Here is a 23,080-nt window from a genome sequence, read left to right as displayed (position 1 = left end):
ATTAGTTAAAAGTAAATAAAAATTTAAAATCATTCCTTTGTTGTACTAGTCACATTTCAAGGACTGACTAGCCACTTGTGGCTGCCATAATGGACAGCACAGTTACAGAACATTTCCATTATCACAGAGAGTTGTATGGAACAGTGCTGGACAGAACATTCAGGGAAATACAGATAGTTCAGTATGGCTGGATCATAACAGGTGTGTGGGATGCGGGGAGGTCGAAAGATAGGGCATTGGTCTTGATCCTGGTGGCAGTGTGGAGCCATTTAAGGATTTCCAATGGAGATGATAGCAGTGTGGACATTATACTGGGGGAGGGAAGACTGGAGGGAGGGAGGCTGAATGGAGGCTGCCGCAGTGGGCCAGAAAGCAGATGATGTAAGCTAGAACTAAAGTTTAACAGGGAGTGGGTACAAGAGGGGAGACTCAAGGGATGATCTATAGAGAGAACTGACCGAATGAAAGGAGGTGAGGAAGCAGGGTGCTGAGAATTGGAGAGGAGGCAGAAAGAGGAAGTCATCTGGGCTGAATCCTGGACCGCGGGGGCTAAGGAAGTGTTATTCATCAAGAGGATGCAAAAGTGTGGGGTTGGAAGAAGAGAATGAACTGCTTGAGACAAGCTGATCTGTGGTGTCTCTGGGTCCACCGGATGAGGATGTGTGCAGGGCTTGTGGGTATTTGGTACCTGAAGCTGGGGAGAGCAGTCTTGGCTGAGGGATCACCTCTGCAGGGGGGGGGGGGGGGGGGGAAGCAGGCAGGCTGGGAGCCCGGCATGGGGATCCTAGCTCTGCCAAAGTTGTGCCGTCTAGGAAAATCACTCAAGCTTTCTTGGTCTCCGTTTATGATCTCTAAAGTGATGATAATGATATTTTTATGTAAAAGACTAAACACTATGACTGGTTCATAAGCTCACTCAGTGATACTAATAATATTCTCATTATCTCCCTTGCAGAATTGTCTTATGAATTAGAGATGGCATGTATAAAGTGTCTGATACTCAATTAATGAGTTGTATTACTATCATTCCTGGGAGGTGGGTCAGCAAGAGCAAACAGCGAAAAGGCAAGAGAGTTGAGAGAGAATGTCGCCGGAAAGGGTAGGACAAAAGAGGGAGGAGGAAGGTGTAGGAGGAAAAGCAGGGAAGAGTGGAGACTTAGAAATCAGAGGGAAGAAGGAATCAAGGAAGGAGTGGTCGGCTATGCCCAATGCCACAGAGAAGTTAGAGGAGATAAGGAGCATTGGATTTGGTCGCTGAGAGGTCACTGGTGACCTTGGAGAGTAGTGTCAGGGAAATTGGGAAGAGGAAAGTCAGACTATACTGACCTGAGGGCTGCATGAGGCTGAGGCTGAATAAGGCTAGAGACCTGTGTTGGTGTGGTCTTTCTGAAGGTCTCTTAGGAAGGGGAGGAGAGTGTGGTTTGGGGGACTGGGGGACATTTGATGGAGGGAAGGTTTATTCAGGTTGGGAGAGAGAGAGAGTATATATACATAAAGAAGCTAAGAGCCAGGCAGAAGTGAGAGAAGAGACAGGAAGGGGAAAACCCCAAAATAATGGATAGCTTGTGAGGCTGTGGCAGGCTGGCAAGAATGGAGCCTGGAGCTCAGGGGCAGGCACTTCAGGGTGGTCTAGGGAAGATGGACCTATTTATTGAGGAGGGAGTTTGGGGAACTAGGAAGACAGCAGAAGCCCATCGGGTCTCCTGTGCCTTTCCACCTGGGTCCCTGGTCCTCTGGATCAAGCTAAGTTCTCTCAGATGGGACAGATTTCTCTCAATCAGATCTGGTAATAAAGCCAATTAGTTCCATCTTCTTTAAACCGAATTAGAAGCATTTTTAATACCACATACAGATTACCCTGAATTTATACAATGAGTTAATTTTACTCCATCATCTCTGTATTAATTTTAATTAAGTAATTTTTTTAATAGTTGAGAAGCCATTTTTCCTCTACACACAATGAATGGTTTCGCCTTTTCCAATGAGCTGCAGTTGTCATTTGGCCAGAGTTGTGTGAAGCCTTCGGACTGAGGTGGGTTTCTCCCCGAGTTCAAGTTAAACACTCTTTGTAATGATTTCATAACCTCTTTCAGTTTTTATCACCTGGTTGGGGAGGAAGACATTCTGCACCACTACTGCCAACCCCACTAGATCGCCACTGGATTCCTACATTGGTCTCTTTATTGAGATTTTCTTTCTCTGTCCCAAGACTCTTGCCATGCAACTTGTCCACATTCACTGACATAATCGAAGGAAAGGTTAATGCCTCTCAGACATCCAAAAGGACTAAAACAAGAACAGGTGTGAAACCAGAGACATGTTCAGAAGAATCTGAGATAAGAAAGGTAAACGCACAAGCAAACTGGTGTTCCCTCTGCCACTTTAACCCATTTTACATTGATCTTATGAATATCTGCAAAGTAGTGGCTGGCTGCCACGATTTATTAATAAAATTTACTCCTTTTCTTCTCAGCAAAAGCAACTTACTGACTCTCAAACCACACCCTCCATCAGATCCTATCATTTCCACTCCTAAAAACTGCTAGAACAGCTTTCCATTGTTCTTAGCATGTCATATGCCTTCCACCGGGGCCTCAAGCTTCGTCTGGCCCGGAGCCACCCTCATCTCAGACCACTCTGCTCCTACATCCTTAAGTTCCATTTACATTCTGGGCTCCTTAAACGGGTCAAGTGCTTTCCTGTTCTTCCACAAGCTGTTCTTTGTGCCTGTTGGACCCCAACCACATAGGCGGCCTATCTCGATCAGCCCATCAAATGTAGATGCTACGTTTGCCTTCCCGCCCCACCTTACACACCTGTGGAAAGGCAGTGTGGTGTTTTAAGGGGCTATACTTCCAGACTTTTTGAGTTGAAATCCCCGATCCATCACTTACTAGCTAATTTGTCACCTTGGAAAGTTACTCAGTGTGTCTGTTTATCCACTTAAAATGTGGGGCTGATAAGATATTTTGAGGACTAAATTTGACAACGGATGGTAAACTCAGGACTGTAATACAAGTTACTTTAGCACATACTCCGATTTTATTCCGCTTGTTTGTCAAGTGTGAGTCTGTCACCTAGGAAATTATGGTGCTCCCCAACCGCTTGCTGATTGAAGTCCGCTCTTTGAACGCGGTTAACGAATGAAGGAACAGTGGTCCTTTCAGGTTTAGGAGGAGCCGCTGGGTGCGCCTGGTCAAAGAGACAAGGTCCGGCTTCTCTTTAAGCTTCCAGATTAGCAGGACAGACTCAAGACACATACTGGACTGGTGTAGTTGTAGGAAAGGGAATCTGGATCCTGGCACAGCCCTCGAGTAACCACGAACTCTCCCTAGGAGGGGCCCCTAGGAAGGCACAGCGCCTGCGAGAACCACGTCCCCCAGGGCCAAGGGGAGGCGCTAGGGCTCCGGAGCTTCCGAGAAAGATGCTCCTGCAGGCCTAGCGCATCCTCCGCCCGCGGAAGAGCGCGGAGGAGCGCGGAGGTGCCCGGAGGAGCCCGGAGGAGCCCGAAGGAGCCCGAAGGAGCCCGAAAGACCGGGGCGGGCCGAGAACCGCGGGGACCAATGGCCGGGCCCGCCCCGCCCCCTGGCCGGAGACTTGAGGGGATTGGCTGCCCGCCTCCCGCTGCGCCGCCGACCTCGTCGCCGCGCCACCGCCGGGTTCTCTGTGCCGCACGCGAGGCGTCGGCTTCAGTCCCGCGGAGCTGAGCCGTAAGTGTCGGTGGGCATGGGGGAGGGTGCCAGGCCTCCGGGCCCGGGTGGGGCTGCGCTCGCCCCGCGTCCCCTCGAGCTTTGCCCGCCCGGAGCTCCGCTGCTCCCGGCGGCCAGAACGGAGGGGTAGAGCAGCCCTCGGCGGCCCGGGGGGCGGGCGGTCCAGCCCGTCCCGGGGCCGCGCGAGGCACAGACGCCGCGCAGAGCCGCCGGGAGGCTTCCCCGTGGGCAGGCCCGGGCGCCCTAACCATCTTGCGCTTTGCTCCCCCAGGGCGCGGCCGCAGTGGCGGCTGCTTTGCGGCGGGTTCGGGGCCCGGCCCCCGCCTGCGAATCCGGGAGCCCGACCCGGGGCCTGCGGAGTCGGTCTCCGACGTGTGCGGGGCTGCAGCGGCCTGACTTACAGGCTCAGGTATGTCCCCGTCCTGGAGGGAAAAGCGAGGCGCTCGGCCCGGAGCACGTGGCCAATGGCGACCGGGGTTTCCCACGTGCTTGGTTCCAAGGCCCCCCAATTGGCTGCCCCTTCGGATAGAGGGCATGTAAGTTCCCGGCTCCCCACCCCCCGCAGGACAACTGCTTCCGGTGGGTTTTCGGACTTGGCCCTGGAAACCGCTGAGGTGCAGGGGGTGTTGTCGGGAGAGGAGAGCAGGGGTCGTAGAGAAGCCTGTAAAACCCCAGACCGCCCTTTCCTGTGCCCTTTTAAGGTTGACGCAGTGCCTTAAGAGGCTAACACAGAAGGGTAAAGTAAGTCTCCATAAAACCCGGGGACGAGACTGTAAAACTCCTCTCTGGATCCTGTCTGGAGTCACAGCAGAACCAGAGGAAATTTTTCTTGAAGTTTCAGCACCTTTGTGATATTTTTATACGGTTAATAATAGCACAGTGATAAATTTAACCTTAACCTTAGTTTTGACGATACCTTCAGAGATGCCATTTATTTATTTATTTATTTATTTATTTATTTATTTATTTTTTGACGATTATTTATTTTGAAAGAGAGAGAACATCCCAAGCAGGCTCTCTGCTGCCAGCGCAGAGCCGGAAGTGGGGCTCAAGCTCACAAATGGTGAGATCATGATCTGAGCCAAAATCTTGACCCCCATGCTTAACCAACTGAGCCGCCCAGGTGCCCCAAGGGCAGCTTATTTTTAAAGGTGAGAAACCTGGGTATTGGAACAGTGCATACAAGGCTTTTTCCTGCGCCACCTTTGAGACAAACTGAAAAGAATGTACCTCAAAATTTGCTTTCTGTTTAAAATGTAAAAGGTCATTTGAAAATTTTTCTTTTTTGTAGGTTGAAAACTACAGGCACAAGCCATGGAAGCTGGAATACTCTAATGCTGGTATTTTAACTGATTTATCCCAACTCTGCAGTTTACAACATATACATGCCTCTAATGAGGTCAAATATTCTTTCACTTGTAGCAACCATGTATCCAGTGCAGGACAGCGCTGGCAGTGAGGGCAGCACAGCAGGTGTTCGATTTCTCATCTTGTCATTTAGTTCTTACAACTTTGTGAAGGTGACGCTGTGCTCTCATTTTACAGATGAAGCAACCACAGGTTAGGTACTGACTCAAGGTCCTGTCACATGTGTAGCCCTGAACACGGATCCTCATGTAACTTTCTGGCTATGTGACCTCTTGGAAAGTTACTTCCCTCTCTTGGCATTTCATGTTGTAGTGTAACTGTAGAAATGCTGAAACAGATGAGGCCAGTTTGGTCAGGGGAGAGCACAGAGGTATTAAGAATATAAGCTCTTCATAGTATTTAGTTACATTGAACCTACAGAAGTTGCAATTTGGCACAAAGGGAGCATCTGTCAGCATGTTAGGTGGTTTTGATGAATGAGCAGAACGGCTATGAAGGGGGGATTTAAAGGGCAGGATGGTGCTAGATTGTTAGAACTGAAAGTATTGCACTGGAGTGATGGGGGAAGGTTTTGTATGGGGAGAAATGTAACTGTAGCAAGATGAACAGAGCCTAGTATCAGCTAGTTCTTCCTTCTGACCTGCCCTGATTGTCTGTAAATAGCTCATTTTCCAGTAATTTTAAATAAAGATAATTAATATAAACCTTGGAGTTTTTTTTTTGTTTTGTTTTGTTTTTTTTTGAGGGGCAGATGGGGAGAGATTCTCAAGCACTTTCCATGCCTAGCTCGGATCTCCACGCGGGCCTTGATCCCACAGCCCTGGGCCGAAATCAAGAGTTGGATGCTGAACCCACTGAGCCACCCGGGCATCCCCACCTTGGAATCCCTCTTAATGCTTATTTCATAACACTGTTGCAGCCTTTGTATCTAAATTGCATTTTTTAATATTACCTATTACATTGTAAAACCCAGCCTTGTGATTTTTAGGTAATTTACACAACAAATGTGTTAGAAGACCAAAATTGCTAGAGGGGAAAAAGTGGGAGGGGGGATAGGAAGTACATGTATTTGCACTGACTGGAGGACATTTATAAGTTCAGACAGGGCTGGCCAGGGAGTGCTGATGATAAAAAGCCTGAAGGAGATGATGTGGGGGTGTGTGTGTGTGTGTGTAGTTGGGTGAAAAATGTAAGTAGTCTTAAGCCAGGCAGTGAAACAGTGCGGAAAAATAGGGAACTCATTTTTTTTAAGGTGCCACAGAGACCAGGATTTAGAACTATAGACACTGTCCGGTGTGATAGCCATTAGTCACATGGGGCTATTTAAGTTTAAATCAAAACTGAATAAAATGAAAAATGTGGCTCCTCAGTTGTGTCAGCCACATTTCAAATGCTCAGTCACAAGTGGCTAGAAGCTACTGTACTAGCAACAGATACAGAATATATCCATCACTACAGAAAGTTTCATTGGCAGTGCTGTTCTAGAGGTTATAGGGTGTTTTACAGAAGAGAAAAATCTATGGGATAGTGGACTGGATAATGACTCCCAAAGATAACCGAGTCCTAATCTCAAACCTGTAAATGTTACTGTATTTGGAAAAGGTGATTTGCAGATGTGATTAGATTAGGAATCTGGAGATGGGAAGATTATCCTAGATAATCTGTGAGCCCTAAATCTAATCACAAATGCCTTTGTAAGAGGGAGGCAGAAGATTCCATGCTCAAAGGAGGAGGCTGTGTGAAGACAAGTAGAAAGAGATTAGGGATGCCTGCATGGCTCAGTTGGTTAAGCAACTGACTGGCTCAGGTCATGATCTCACGGTTCATGGGTTTGATCCCCACCTCGGCTCTGTGCTGACAGCTCAGAGCCTGGAGCCTGCTTCGGATTCTGTGTCTCCCTCTCTGCCCCTTCCCTGCTCACTCTCTCTCTCTCAAAAATAACTATTTAAAAAAATCTGATTTTGGCCTTGAAGATGATGTAGATACAACTTCAGGCTAGGTAAGGCTGGCAGCCGCCAGAAACTGGGAGACTCAAGCAACTGACCCCCTCCTCCCCAGAGCATATACTTGATTTCTGGGGCTCAAAAACTGACAGAATAAACTTCTGTTCTAAGCCACCGAGCTTGTAATTGGTTGCAGTAGCTAGCCTCTGGTAACTAATACTTTAGACTGAAAGCTTCAGATCACAAGTCTAGCTGGAGCTGGAACCTCACCACATTGCCTCCTACGCTGTGTTTTTATTATGGGTTATGGGTCTGCGGGTCAGGGGGGTTAGATCTTATCTATCCATTAGTCGATTTTTAAAAAATTTGAGGTATGGCAATGAAGTTAAACTTTATTTAGATGAAAACCATTAAGAGACATGGGCAGGTGGCTAAAATATGGAGGATTAGCAAATGCCTCATAAAACAACACAGATGATCAACACTAATATAAAAATCAATTTATGGTGTATTGGGACGTCAGTTATTTATGTACATTTTCAGTAAATTTCATTTACACAGTACAAAGCACCTCCAAAGATCAAGCTGTAACAAAGTCAGTAATAAAAAATTAAGATAATATGAAAAACATCATTCTAATTTTTGCCTCGTGGGCCACACAGCTTTGACCAGCAGGGTCCCAGAGGTAATATAGACCATTAAAATGAGACCATTTTTCCATAACAACCTCAATTAGTTTTGGCTCATGTTCCACAAAATGTAAATTTGGATTTCTGGGAGTCTTTTAAAACAGCAACAAAAAACCCTTAATAGTATAACAAAACTAGTCTTTTCAGAGTCACTGCCATGGGGCTCTGACTTAAGCCCTATATGTTGCAATTTGGTGCATCTAAGTTGCTACAATACCAATACTGAATGATGACAGTGTCCTACTGGAGACTAGAAGGAAATTGGGGCAAAAACAAGTTTCTCAATGAGAAATTCATCCTGTTGTACTCAAAATCTCTTCTTATGGGAAGGAACAACATGTGATTCAAGTAGCTCTTTAAAATGCTAATGTTAATGGACAAAAATAAATTGTTTTCTAGGTTTATCAAAATTTCTTTTATGTGAAATCATTTTTCACCTATTATTTTGTATCTCATTCTGACATGAATTACCAGTGCTTTTCTATTAATGTTTCAGCAAAGCTACCGTTGGACTTGACCATAATGTACTTAAAGCTATTTGTGGCCAACTGAATATCCAAGATCATACCTTCCCTTTGATGAATGCTTATTAGAGCTGAAGCTTAGGATATGACCCCACGCTCAGTAGCACACGTAGACAATGTGAAGGTCAGAATGCAGTTCCTTGTTGTTGATGAAGAGATTGTGTATGTTGTTATTCATACGTTGCTAATTGTCGTCATGCCTTTCAAAACTCGAAGCGTGGAATCTCGTTCTGGTGAAAGAAGTTAGGAACAAAATTGAACTCTATTTGTCTACCCTTCATACCAAATTCCAGACCCAAACAGTTTATATGTAAGAGTCCATTTGAAACCAAAATTTAGATTACATAAAGAATAGAAAGTTTTGTGGGCTTTTGACCAAAATCAGGTCCTGATTTGGGGGTGGGGGGAGTGGAAGGGAAGAGTATATTTTTACTAAAACTGCCCACTATTCCTACAGCCTCTTCTGTTTCATTCTTGCTGACAGATTTGAATTCCAGTTTCCAACATCTGACCTCAATCTCCCACCACAAAAATTCCATTATTACACGTCTGAATATTTCTGCCTAAAAATGGCCATTCTTTTCTTATCGTTGTTGAAACAGTACCATAAAGGGGCACCTGGGAGGCTCAGTTGGTTGAGCATCCGACTTCAGCTAAGATTATGATCTCACGGTTCATGAATTCAAGTCCCGCATCGGGCTCACTGCTGTCAGTGCAGAGCCCGCTTTGCATCCTCTGTCCCCCCATTGTCTCTTTGCCCCGCTCACACTCTCTCCCTCAAAAATAAATAAACATTAAAAAAATAACATGAAGTATTTCCATACAGAGTAACACTGATGTCCAGCTCCCTGTTGAAAGTTTAACTGCCCAGACTGTAGGTAACCTACTGATTATTCAAATGAGCTCACCCTGAAAAGACAAGGTAGAAATTTAGGTACTGCGGTAACAGAGGGCCAGGTTCCCAATAAACCTCTAGGCTCCACGCTCTCTCCTTTGTCACACTCAGCTCCACAGGTTTGACTCTGCTCAAATCATGTACCTACAAAGCCAACGGAACACGTTTGAAAAAGCTCAGCTCACTTGAGATTCAGATACAAGTTACTCCAAGACCCGTGAAACTAAACTGTATGTAGGATTGTGCCCTGAATATATACCCAAGTGTCAGGTTCATGTGCAGCTCTGTTATCGTTTGGCCTCGGCAGGGTCCTGAACCACAACAGAATGAGATATAATCCTCCTAGAAACTTTCCTCATGTGCAAGTTTTCTTTCAGCATGAGTTTGTTTCTTAGTCTACATTTCACTTTTCAGCTATCTGAGCCAACCCGATTTCTGACCTTCTCAATGTTTTCCTGTGTTCTGTGGATAACTGGACAGCCACTTTTCACATCACCATGGATATCATCTCTGCCTTCTTTAAACCTTTTGTGCCAGTCAAAAACTCTTGCTCCCGACATTACTTCTTCACCATAAACTACTTTTAACATCTCAAGTGTCTCACTTGCAGATTTATTTAACTTTACACAAAACTTAACATGAATTGGTTGCTCTAAATAACGGTCACTCATTTTGATGGTGGAAAAAAGAATAATTCTATTCACATGTACTCACAAGGTTAGTGGGCAACCTGGAAAGCACTGCTGTGCCAGCTAAACACGTACCTGGGCAACAGTCACTCCTCCTGTGATTTCACAAGCCACACATGGAAAAACAGTCCAAACAGAAGAGTGCAAACAATCTTTGGAGGAGTTGATGAAGGTTTCAGCATCATATATATACCATCTCAGCTTGAACACCTTGTATTTTCCCATATACAAAAGGGGAGAAAATAAATCAGCATTTTCTTACTTGTCGAATGGCTAAGAAAATGGTATTTGAAATATATGAACTATGCGCAGGGAGCATTTAGCCTCCCCACCTCCCCAAAAAAACCCTAAGATAAAATCCATCCTAATAACAGTATGGAAGATGCCATTTGTCTTGGCTGTATGTTTAGAAAGAGCTAGTTTGAAATTATGGGGCTTTTTTGTTTGTTTTTAACACTTTATTTTTTTAAGTTTATTTATTTTGAGTACGAGCAGGGAGGAGGGGCAAAGGGAAAGAGAGGATCTTAAGCAGGCTCCACACTCAGCCCAGGGCCTGATGGGGGCTTGATCTCATGACCATGGGATCATGACCTGAGCTGAAACCAAGAGTCAGATGCTTAACCAACTGACCCACCCAGGTGCCCTGAAATTATGGTTTTTCTAATGATGTTGATTGATAGGTCAAATGTAAGATATCAAAATAGTTTATTTCCAAGTACATAATGAGAATAGATTTGGTTGTCTCCAGTGTGTATAATACAATGTATGTAGTTGAGTGTTTAGGAATTCTAACATTTAAACATCGTTACCTATATTCATCCTGCACATACTATCTAGTATATTCAGAATTTAAAACAACACACATACACTGAAAAACAGCATCTTGTAAGCTTTGAACATGAATTTCTCTCATTTAGTTCTCAAATCAAAACTTGAAAGGTTTCACAAATTATGTGTGTACAACCCAAATGCTGGAATTAAAGTTATCCAATGATTGGTTGCAAATATAGACTGTATTTGATGAGTTCTGCCGTGTGTGTGTGTGTGTGTGTGTGTGTGTGTGTGTGTATGGTGAAATATACAGGCCATAAACCATTTTTAAGTGTGTAATTCAGAGGCGTTACTTGCATTCATAATGTTGTACAACCATCACATTTCCAGGACGTTTCCATCATCCCAAACGGAAATTCTGTACCTATTAAATAGTAACTCCCCATTCTCTCCTCTCCCTGGACCCTGGTAAACTCTGTTTCACTTTTTGTCTCTATGAATTTGACTAAGTTCCTCATATCGGTGGAATCATACAGTATTTGTCTTTGTGTCTGGCTTATTTCACTTAGCATGTTTTCAAGATTCTCCTATGTTGTAGCAGGTATTACTGACTCCTTAAGGTTGACTAAATACTCCATTGCATGTATATACACATTTTGTTTATCCATTCCTTTCTACATTTACTTGGGTTGTTTCTACCCTTCAGCTATTAGAAACAATGTTACTGTGAACATGGATGTACCAGTAACTGAGTGTCTGCTTTCAGTTTTCTGGGGTATATACCAGTAAGTGGAATTGCCAGATCATATGGTAACTCTGTGTTTCATTTTTTGAGAAATCATCAAACTGTTTTCCAAAGCACCTACACCATTTTGCATGCCCACAAGCAATGCACAAGGGTTTCAATTCCTCCATATCCTCACCAACAATTATTTTCTACAAACTTTCACACCGGTGGGTGAAAATTCCGGTATCTATAGGGTTAAGTATTTGCTTCCCAATCCTCCTTTGCCTCCCCATCTCCCCAGGCCCCCCGCTTTTTTGGCAGTGCTTTTCCTTCAGTGAAAACACAGATAATGTTGTGGTTTTTGACAAGCACAAGAATTCAATAAATACTGACATGCTCCTTTACTGGAGGAATCCGCATTACCTTTTTGGGAGGTGAATAGAGCTGCTTTAAGTGTCTGCATTAGAAACGAAGTTCAAAATGTAAGTGTGACTCCACTTGAACTCTGTAAATTAGCAGAAAAAGCACGTGTTAAAAACGGGCTGGGACACTTAAGGCGGTTAAACCCTAGAAGCATAGTATACTGTACTGTATACTCCATGAACTAAAAAGGGCGTTAGCATTAGAACCACAAGTTCACCCACTATTTTTAATCCAAATGTTCCTTTCAAGGTTGCACACCCTTCCACATAGGTGGAGTGAGTCAGTACCTGGCAGGGCTTAATCGGGTCTCGCTTTCCTACCACGGCGTCCTTCTGCCAAGTGGCAGCAGAGCGTCTCTGCCAGTCCATCTCCGCTCTGGCGGAGGAGAAGGCAGGTAAAGGTCCAGCCCGAGAACCCAGTGCCCGGGCCGCGCCTCACCTGGGCCTCGGGCTCCAGGGTGGGAGGAGACGCAGCTCCCAGCCTGCGCCTCGTCAAGGTCCCTGGCCGTACCCACGACACCAGACAGCCCCCCACTCAGCCTCGACCCGGCAAAAGGCTCCAAGTGTCGGAGGCGCCAGACCAATTGACAAAGCACCGCCGAAAACCGGGACTCTCGCGAGACACAAGACTCCTGGGAGGTTCGTCGTGCCAATCAGCGGATGGGGGCGGTCCCAGGGCGCGTTCAATTGGCTAACCATGGGAAAGCTCGCGTCCCATTGGCATATTTTCTGGCCCCAACTCCACCCCTCGACCGGAATGCCCGCCCCCTTCAATGGCCCCACCTCTGAACTGAGTGGGTTGGGAGGAAGGGAAACGCCTACAGTAGCGCTGGGTTCCAGGTGCTGGAGCTCAGGCGCCCGAATGGTCCTAACCCTTTACCTGGGGCACCATAGGAACAGGTCACGCTCAGGTTCTGACATGTTCCGTGGTATTCCTTACCTCGGCCATTTACTCTGTACTCCACACTATCCGGTCTTAGGCAGGGAGGTGATTTTACCTGTGCTTGAAAGAAGGCAAGGTTGCATGGACTAATTAAGATGTTTCCCTTAAAGCTTTCTAATCCGAATACCTTATATCTTGCTCTGCATGGTATGCAAGGAGCATTGATTTGTTTGTTTGATTTGGAACAATAATTAAACCCATTGTGCCTTCCCATTAACTCATCAGAAGAGCCCCGGTGAAGTAGGTACTATTACTGTCCTTGTCAGCCCTATTGCCCTACTTTAATTCACGCCTTCGTATTTGCTTGCCTGGATTACTTCTACAAACAGCCCCTTAGCTCCTCTCCTTGCTATCCTCTACAAAGCCGAGGATTAAACTTTCTAATGCAAATCTAATCATGTCTCAAATCCTTCTCAGGTCTCTCAAATGTCAATCCTTCTGTGGCCCTGTGTTGTCCACAGGTTCTGGCAGAAGCTGCTTTTTATCAAAATATGACATATCTATGGTAAGTACACAAATCATAAATGTGCAGCCTGCTAAAATTTCACAAATAGATCACACTAGCAGCCAGCTCAAGAAACAATGTAACCAGCATCCCAGAAGTGTTTCTAATCACTAACCACTTCCTTCCCTGCTCAGAGTTATCCACTATCCTTAGAATTGTTTAAGTGGTCAGTAGAGTAGCAACCTTGTGTTTGTACATTATACAAAGGGGTCCATTACGGCATGTAATCTTTTATGTCTAGTTTCTTTAACTCACTTTCATGTTCATCAGGTTCATCCATACGTTAACTACATTTATAGTTTGTTCATGAGGATGCTGTATTGCATTTCACTGTGTGAATACACCACAATTTGCCCAATTGTTGATAGACATTGGAATAGGGTATATTTTGGCGCTATTAAAAATATTGCTGCTATGGACATTGTAATAGAAATCTTTTGATGAACATGATGAATGCATTACTCTTGGATATATACCTAGAAATGGAAATGTTGGGCCATAGGTTGTGCCGTGTTCAAATTTAGATATTTTTAAACTTTTCCAAAGTACACCAATTACATTCCTATCAGCAAAATATGACAGTCCCATCTTTTCCACATTCTCATCAACACTTGGTATTTTTCATCTTTTTTCATTTTGGCAATTTTGGTGGATGATAATCATGTCTCATGCGAGTTTAATGTGCATCTCCCTGATGATTAAGGAGGTTGAGCACCTTTACATATGTTTATTAGTTGTTTATAATTTTATGAAGTGTCTGTTAAAATTTTACTCATTTTTGTCAGCTGAGTGTCTTTTTTATTTGTATTTTTCCTAACGTTTGATTACAAAAAAATTTCAAATACTTAGCAAAGTTTAAAGAATTTTACAATGAACATACATAAATCTGCCATATAGATTCTATGAATAACATTTTATGAAACATGCTTTATTACATTTCTATCCTTTATCCATCTGAATGTTGTTGCATTTCAAAGTAAATTGCAGATAGCAATACATGTCCTCTAAATACTTTAGCCTGTATATCACTTATGTGAAATTAAATTCACAAATCTTTATTGTATATTTGCTGAGTTTTGAGCAAGTGAGTCTTGAGTTCTATGCCTCCTCCCAGTTAATCTTCATTTCCACTTTCCTGGGCACAACCTCCATTCTGATTTATTCTCCACTATATAGCTTTATGTGTTTCAAAATTTCATAATCCTGGAATTGAACAGTGTGTACTCCTGTGTAAGCCTGCTTTCACTCAGCATACTGTATTTCTCATTCCATGTTGTTGCATACGTCAGTAATCTATTTAATTGCTGAGTGGTGTTCCATTGGACACATATACCACAGTCTGTTGATATGTAAGCGGTTTTCTTGTATGCATCCTTTGTCAGGTATATGTGTTGCAAATATCTTCTTCAATTCTGGGTTTCTTTTCATTCTTTTAGTAAATGAAGTCTTTTGAGAAATAAACAAGTTCTTCATTGTAATCTTCCAGTTTGTTGATTTCTATGTTGACTGTTTCTGATGTAAGAAGTCTTTGCTTACTCCAGGTCATTAAGATTTCTCCTGTGTTTTCTTCTAAAAATTTTACTATTTTAATTTGCCCATTAAGAACAGTAAACTATTTGGAATTGACTGTTGTAAGTGGTGGGATTTAGAAGTAGATCCAGATGCTTTTTTTTCCATGTGGATATCCAATTAATCCAACGTGTTAATTTAAAAGATCATTTTCAGGGCGCCTGGGTGGCTCAGTCGTTTGGGCGTCCCACTTCGGCTCAGGTCATGATCTCGCGGTCCGTGAGTTCGAGCCCCGCGTCGGCCTCTGTGCTGACCGCTCAGAGCCTGGAGCCTCTTTCAGATTCTGTGTCTCCCTCTCTCTCTGCCCCTCCCCCGTTCATGCTCTGTCTCTCTCTGTCTCAAAAATAAATAAACGTTAAAAAAAATTAAAAAAAAATAAAAGATCATTTTCCCCACTTGCAGTGTCATAAATCAGGTAGCCATGTGTAGACTTATTTTGCACTGCTATTGTGTTTGATCCATTTGCTTTGTCTATCTTTGCATCAAGACCACCCAGTCTTCATTACTATTTGCTGTATAATGACCCTTTATAGTACATCACTGAACTGAAATTTTGATTTAATTAAATTTGATCTAACTAGCCATGTAGCTAGTGACCACCAAATTGGACAGCACAGATACAGAACGTTTCCATCCCCATGGGAGGTCCTGTTGATAGTACTGCTTTGGAAGACATCCAGAGCCCAATACCAGATCCTCCGTATCAGACAGGCCATTTTGAGTTTATTGCTGGACTGCTCTTCAAAAATATCTGTGTATAATCGCATTTTAGCAATTCAAAACACATCTTCCCACATGTAGGTAAGACACCCAGCTCTTTTGACCTTGCACTTTTAGCAATGAAAATATGCTTTGGGAGACATTTCCCATGATGAGACACCATAAAATATGTAGCCCCAAATCATATGAAAAGATGCCTGCGGTAGCACCATTACATGTAGTTTACTATCTGTTCTGGTCCAAGGTCACACTTAATTCTCTTTTAGAGGTCTTTTCTGGGCTGTCACAGCTGTGTTTGAGAGAGTTTGCCCTTACACCTGCCATCAGAAGGCTGAGTCAGATCCGGCTCCTGTGTGTAAGGAATTCCTCAAACCATTTTGTCCTGTTTATTCCACCAGTCTTGTGACATAAAATGATGCACATGTACTTATTATGTACTTCAGGTGTTACTTTTTACAGTAGATGTATTATTTCTCCCTACAATGCTTGAATTTGAAAACTTTCTTTTTTAATGTCTTTTGTTTTATAGTAGTGTGATGGCTATTTTATTTTATTTTTTTAATGTTTATTTATTTATTGAGAGACAGAGAGAGAGACAGAGAGAGAGAGAGAATGTGTGTGTGAGCAGGGGAGGGACAGAGAGAGAGAGAGAGAGAGAGAGAGAGAGAGAGAGAGAATCCCAAGCAGGCTCTGTGCTGACAGTTCAATTGCAGGGCTCGAACTCACGACCCATGAGATCATGACCTGAGCTGAAATCAAGAGTTGGACCCTGAACTGACTGAGCCCCCCAGGTACCTCCTGTGATGGTTATTTTAATTTGTCTTCAATTTCCAGACTTGAGTATAGCACAGGGCTTTGCTGGCAGTCTACATTTCCACTGGGGCAACGAGTATTTGTGGAGAACCTACTCTGCGAGGGGCCCTGAGAGAGGCCTTCGAGAGACACTATGATGAATAATAGATAATAGTTACCACTGAGCATCTATGAGAGCTCTCACACTTGCATTTGTTATTTTTAATGATCATAACAATACTATAAGGTAAATACTGTTACCTCATTTTTCAGGCGATAAAGCTAAGGTTTTGGGAGGTCAAATTTCTGCAGCCAGTAGGTGCTAGAGCTGAGATTTAAGCTTTGAATCCCTAACCTCTCTCCCACCTCTGTGAGACCCTTCAGACTTCAAAGGAGCTTTGTTTCCTCTCAAGGAACACCTTGTCTTGTAAAGGAGACAAACATGATAACCACAACCCATAGGAGAACAGACATTACAAAAGGCAGGGGGATGTACATGTAGTCAACCTGTGGGAAATGAGCCACACTGCCCAGCAACTTGGTCTTGTGAATGTGTCCTGAAATCTCTTCTTCTTCCTGAACTCCTTCTAGGATGATCTGAGAAGTAACATTTCCTCTCCCTGTCTTCATTCTGCAGCCAAGCTATTCTCTGACCCTACGTCTGAGGAAGAGGCATTGCTAACAAATGGTCAGTGCCCTCTTTAGGAGTACAACACTCCAATGATCGCTCAGAACCAGAATCTGTTAGTACCTCCAGAGCAAATCTCTGAGTCAATGTGGAAAAAGGACCCGCAAGGATGGGCCCTTAAAGGAGATTCTGCCTCTGAACATAGTGGCTGGGTCTCTGGTGCTATCTTGGACCATAAGGATAAGGACCACATCCTAGGTGTTATGGGTTGAATTCTGTCCATCCCCTGCCCCCATATTTATATGTTGAAGTCCTAACCTCCAGTATCTTAGAACGTGACCTTATTTGGAATGTGATCTTACAGGGTCATTGCAGATGTAAATTGGTTAAGATGAGGTTGTACTGAAGTATCATCCTAATCTAATATGACTGGTGTACTTATATAAAAGGGAAATTTGGACACAGAGACATACACACACAGGGAGAACACTATATGAACATGAAGATGAAAGCAGAGGTGCCTCTACAAACCAAGGAAGGCCAAAGGTTTCTAGAGATCCACCGGAAGCTGTGGGAGAGGCCTAGAACAGATTCGTCCTTATAGTCCTCAGAAGAAACTGACCCTGTCAGCCCCTTCATCCTGGGTGTCTGGCCACCAGAACTGTGAGACAATAAATTTCTGTTGTTTAAGCCACCCAGTTTGTGGTACTTTTTTATGACAGCCCTAATAAATAAATACACTAGGGATGGCAAAGAAATGAGGTGGAAGGAATCTGAGCCCCCGAGGTGCTCTAGGGAGCACAATCCCCACCAGCCTTGGTGTCTATAAAGATAATCATCTGCCTTGTTTTAGGCACATACTGGCTGTGTCTTATCTGCATTAAAGCCAATACTAACTGACACTCAGGATAAAGTCCAAACTCCTCATCATGACCTACCAGGCCCATCAAGATTTGGCCCCCTCCTTCTCTCCTGCCTTGCCCCTTCTGACCCCACACATTCAGTCATATAGCACTACTGCCCTCCCAGATCCCTCTCTTAACCTCTCCTCTGGGCGTGCTTCCTCCTCTCCTCGTAGTAGTTTTCTCACCCCTTTCTCTCTGCCTGTGTTCTTTCTTATCCTTCTTGGCTTGGCCATCTCTTTACTTAGGTTTCACGTCCTCCAGAATTCCTTCCTGGGCCTCCCTGGGGTCAGTTTCTGATCTCATGCTCCCAGTGCTTCCTGCTATCACAATGTAGATCCGTTACGTTGTAGACTGTGAACTACTTTTGGAGGTCGGTGCCTGGCCCATCATAAATACTCATTAAATTTTGCTCAATGGTGAAGGATCACTAAGAGTTTTCCTCATTCTATCGATGGGATGATGTGTTCCAAATCTCTAAAGAACACACTTATGTAGATTTTTTTTTTTTTTTTGAAGAGCAGACCAACAATAAACTCAAGATGGCTATGAAATGAAGCATCTGGGATTGGCCCCCCTTTTTTTTTTCCATTTCAGTCATGAGTAGCTTGAAACATTTTTTTAAAATTATTTAAGTATAGTTGACATACAATGTTGTATTAGTTTGGGGTGCACAACATAGTGGTTCAACAATTCTATACATTACACCGTGCTCACCATGGCAAGTGTATGTACCATCTGTCACCACACAACATTATCACAATATTATTGACTATAATCCCTATGCTGTACTTTTCATCTCAGTGACTTATTTATTTTATAACTGATATTGGCTTTTAGATGACTTGTAAAGCAGTGGGGTCTATAGAACTTATTGTGACTCTGGAAATGTACTGTCCAATATGGTAGCCACTATCCACATGGCCAATAAAATCAAATTTCGTTCCATTCAAAGTGCAGTTTCTCAATACGGTAGGTTGAATAATGGCTTCCAAACATATCCACATCCTAATCTCCAGAACCTGTGAACTTTATGTGGTAAAAGGGACTTTGCAGATGTGGCTAAACTAAAAATCTTGAGATGGAGAAATGATCCTGGCTGATCTGAGTGGACCCTAAACGTAATTACAGGTGTCTTTATAAAAAGGAGACACAGAGCGACTGGACAGCCGAACAGAAGAAAATAGCGCTCCAGCTGAGGCTATGCTGCTGGCTTTGAAGATGGAGGAAGGACTGCAGGGAAGGAAGCTTTGGAAGCTGGAAAAGCCAAAGAAATGGCCTTTTCCCTAGAGCCAACAAAAGACGTGTGCCCTGCAGACAGCTTAGTGTTAGCCTGTGAAACTGATTTCAAACTGTAAGACAATAAACATGCATTGTTTTAAGCCCTTGCGTGTGTGGTATTTTCTTACAGCAGTTGTAGGAAATTCATACACACAGTGGCACTAGCCACGTTTCAGGAGCATGCTGCTGGACAGTGCAGTTCTAGAATCCTCTGCTTGGTGAGGAAGTATCTATGATAGATCTAGACACCGCATCTTTCAAAATTTAGAAATTCTAAGTATTAGTGATTTGCTACTTGTATCCAACATGGGTTTGGGATACAATTCTTTTGCATAGGAAAACCAAGCCAAGAAAGCTCATGTATCTTCTGTTGAAGCACATCATCACAACTACTGTGAATCAGAGCCTTTCTCTGATATTGTGATCCATTTCTTTCATTCGAGGCCATTTCTAAATGGCCTCGTTTATCTCATGAAAATTGACAGCAATCAGAGATGCTTCCATTCAATTCATCTTTCTCTTTGGAACACTAAAAGCATTATCAAGTCAGATACAAATGATACCCCTCTTGATAAACGTCTCACTTAATAAAAATGGTGATTTTGATGTCTCAGTTTTGTTTGGTCCATGTGCAGTCCAGGCGGGAGCCTCTGGTCTTTGCTTCAAAAGGTCCCACACAATAGGCCACCCAGTGCTGTGCTGCCGGTTTCAGCATCACGCCTCCACCTGTCTGCACGCGTGGGAAGGTTTTATGACAGCCAACTGTTAAGAAAGTAAGGGGCAAACTTCTTTGAAAATGGTGTGTGTGGAGGGTGGGGGGCGGGGTGGGGAAGTACCACCAGACAAACTCTATTAAGCCAATTACTAAACCACCTTGAATTATACTCCTTAACATTAACACTCTAAACCTAGCTGGAAAAGGTGGCTCATATCCCACCACTGGCAACTCTTTCTGCTTCAATTATTTTATTGTTGGAATATATACGTAACAAAATTTTACCACTTTTTACCATTTTCAGCGTATCATTCAGTGGCATTAGGAACTTTCACAATGTTGTCCAACCATCATTACTATCCGCTCCCAGAAATTTTTCATCTTCCCAAGCTGAAACTCTGAACCCGTTAAAGAATAACTCCCCATCCACTCTCCTCCCAGCCCCTGGTAATCTCTGTTCTACTTTCCGTCTCTATGGATCTATTCTAGGAACTTCATACAAGTGGAATCCTACAGTACTTGTCCTCTGACTTATTTCACTCAGCATGATGTCTTCCGGGTCCATACATGTGGTAGTATCTAGCAGACTTTTATTCCTTTTTAATGTTAAATAATCTCCCGCAGGATGTACACACCACATTTTCTTCATCCATTCACATCCATCAGTGGACACTGGGTTGTTTCCATCTTCTCGCTATTGTGAATAACACTGCTATGAAAATTGGCGTACACACTGATGTGTTTTAGTAGGAGCCTACAAAACCCTAATAACCAGAAATTGCACAGTGGGAGAAACAGGTTTAAAGTCTCCCCTAAATTCGTGGTTATAAACTTGGCCACCCATTAGAAGCACCTGGGATGTTTTAAAAAATTCCCCATTCTCAGTCGGTTGTGCATCCGACTTCGGCTCAGGTCATGATCTCGCAGTTTGTGAGTTTGAGCCCCGCATCGGGCTCTGCGCAGACAGCTCGGAGCCTGGAGCCCGCTTCAGATTCTGTGTCTCCCTCTCTCTCTGCCCCTCCCCTGCTTGTGCTCTGTCTCTCTCTGTCTCTCAAAAATGAATAAATGTAAAAAAAAAAAAATTAAAAAACAAAATTCCCAATGCCCATACTGCACTCCAGACTGATATCAGATTACCTGGAAATGGGACCCAGGAATCAGCATCTTGTGTAAATCTTACCAGTTGATTCTAATGAGCAGTCAAGCTTGAGAACTAGTGCCCTGAACAGTATATTGGTAAACACGGTTTCACCTCAAGCTCGTTTCCCTTCCCTATAATCTCTAAATCATACTTAGGCATTCCTAGACCTTCAAATCCAATTTAGCTGAATTAACTCCATTTTTGTATTTTCAAGATCTGCTAAGCCAAAGCACTTCACTTTGTAATTTAAGTGTGAAGGGCGCCTGGCTGGCTCAGTCAGTAGAGCACGCAACTCTTGATCTCAGGGTTATGAGTTCAACCCCCACGTTGGGCGTGGAGCCTACTTTCAATTAATAATTAATTAATTCATTAACAATATAATTTAAGTCTGAATGGGAGGGAAATCTCAGATCTACCTATCATCATTAAAGGAATGTTTGCTCTTATCAGAGACAAGATGAATATATTCAAATATGTTTTAAAAACACGCAATTTGATCTAATAATGAAACCCTAGACACATCCTCTTTAACTTCAGGACTCAAGGTGTATTCCCACTGACACAATGATTCAATATTGCTTTGGAAATTCCGTGTTAATATAATGAAACATGAAAAGAGAAAAGCACCATTATTCATATGTGATGTAGGTGATATTCCTAGAAAATCCAAAGGAATCAGCTGGAAAATATCCTGGAGATATAAAAATAGGTAAATGGCAATAAAAAAAAAGATAAAAGTCAATAGGATCCTTGTATGACCACTAAGAGACCAATAAGAGATCTAATCTATAACAGTCACAAAAATATAAAATACTTCAAACAACAAAAGATGTAGTATATATTCGTGTAGTTATAAACCATATTGGGGAGTGCCTCAGAGATTGGCCTGTAAATCAGGCTGCCACCCTTAGTGGCTGTAGAAACTGGGAATTTACTGGGGCGCCTGGGTGGCGCAGTCGGTTAAGCGTCCGACTTCAGCCAGGTCACGATCTCGCGGTCCGTGAGTTCGAGCCCCGCGTCAGGCTCTGGGCTGATGGCTCGGAGCCTGGAGCCTGTTTCCGATTCTGTGTCTCCCTCTCTCTGCCCCTCCCCCGTTCATGCTCTGTCTCTCTCTGTCCCAAAAATAAAAAAAAAAAAAAAAAAAAAGAAACTGGGAATTTACTTAACCTCTCTGTGATTTAGTTTATCTATCTGTAACATTGAGATAACAATAGTGCCTACCTCACAGAGCTGGGAAAGTTACAAGTTGAAAATATAGAGTGCTTAAAACAGTCCCTGCTACATAGTAAGTATCCTTTCAGTGTTAGCTTTTAACTTTATTACTGGGAGTCTTTTGAAAAAGGAATTGAATAGATGGAGACCTGTAACTTTTTTTTTTTTTTTTTTTTTTTTTTTTTTTTTTTTTTCAGAGAGGGCGAGAGCGCGAACAGGAGCACAAGCAGGGGAGGGGCAGAGAGAGAGGGAGAGGGAGAATCCCAAGCAGGCAGCGTGCTGTCAGCACAGAGCTTGAGGGAGGCAGAATTGTTCCCATGAGCCACGAGATCATGACCTGAATGGAGCTCAAGTCCGACGCTTAACCAACTGAGCCGCCAGGTGCTCCACACAGCATATTCGTAAATAGAGTGAGTTTACAGGAATAAAGGATGGAGGGAGACAGAAAATAAATAAACATCGGATGACCAGGTATGTAAGAAATAGGTTCTGAAACTTGATGCTAAATATTTTTATGTCTGTTTTCCCTCTTGAATTTATCACTGCATACATGTGTATAAATTATGCAATTTTTATTTTCCTGTAAGCCCAATTGAATATATAGAGAATGCTAAATATAAAGAGAAAATTTATTTTTTTATTTTTTTAAAAAATTTATTTTTTTTTATTAAATTTTTTTTAACGTTTATTTATTTTTGAGACAGAGAGAGACAGAGCATGAATGGGGGAGGGTCAGAGAGACGGAGACACAGAATCTGAAACAGGTTCCAGGCTGTGAGCTGTCAGCACAGAGCCTGATGTGGGGCTTGAACTCACGGACCGTGAGATCATGACCTGAGCCAAAGTCGGACACTTAACCAACTGAGCCACCCAGGCGCCCTGAAAATTTATTTTTTAATTCACATGGATTAGAATATAAAAGAATGCCCAGAGG

At 43.2% G+C, this 23,080-nt stretch overlaps 2 long non-coding RNA genes and 1 other non-coding gene across 4 annotated transcripts; 2 read left to right on the top strand and 1 right to left on the bottom strand.

Moving 5' to 3' along the window:
• The first annotated feature begins 3,618 nt into the window (after positions 1-3,618).
• LOC122237743 lies at positions 3,619-6,384 on the top strand. Its single transcript, XR_006216369.1, has 3 exons — positions 3,619-3,710; positions 3,982-4,119; positions 5,002-6,384. It is a non-coding gene; the product is annotated as an uncharacterized LOC122237743 (long non-coding RNA).
• Positions 4,399-4,520, top strand: LOC122238278. The gene has a single exon (XR_006217223.1). It is a non-coding gene; the product is annotated as a small nucleolar RNA SNORA26 (small nucleolar RNA).
• A 1,129-nt stretch (positions 6,385-7,513) lies between the features above and the next one.
• LOC102962486 lies at positions 7,514-12,371 on the bottom strand. 2 transcript variants are annotated; one of them, XR_444062.3, is made up of 5 exons: positions 12,027-12,371; positions 11,740-11,821; positions 9,894-10,028; positions 9,143-9,273; positions 7,514-8,464 (listed from the first exon to the last, which is right to left on the bottom strand). It is a non-coding gene; the product is annotated as an uncharacterized LOC102962486 (long non-coding RNA). The 2 variants fall into 2 exon arrangements; XR_006216368.1 differs by having other exon boundaries at positions 12,178-12,371.
• Positions 12,372-23,080: the final 10,709 nt, after the last annotated feature.

This window comes from Panthera tigris, chromosome B1 (genome assembly GCF_018350195.1).
Source record: "Panthera tigris isolate Pti1 chromosome B1, P.tigris_Pti1_mat1.1, whole genome shotgun sequence".
NCBI lineage: Eukaryota > Metazoa > Chordata > Mammalia > Carnivora > Felidae > Panthera > Panthera tigris.
The sequence above is the reverse complement of the archived record's forward strand: the minus strand, read 5'-3'. Positions and strand labels throughout refer to the sequence as shown.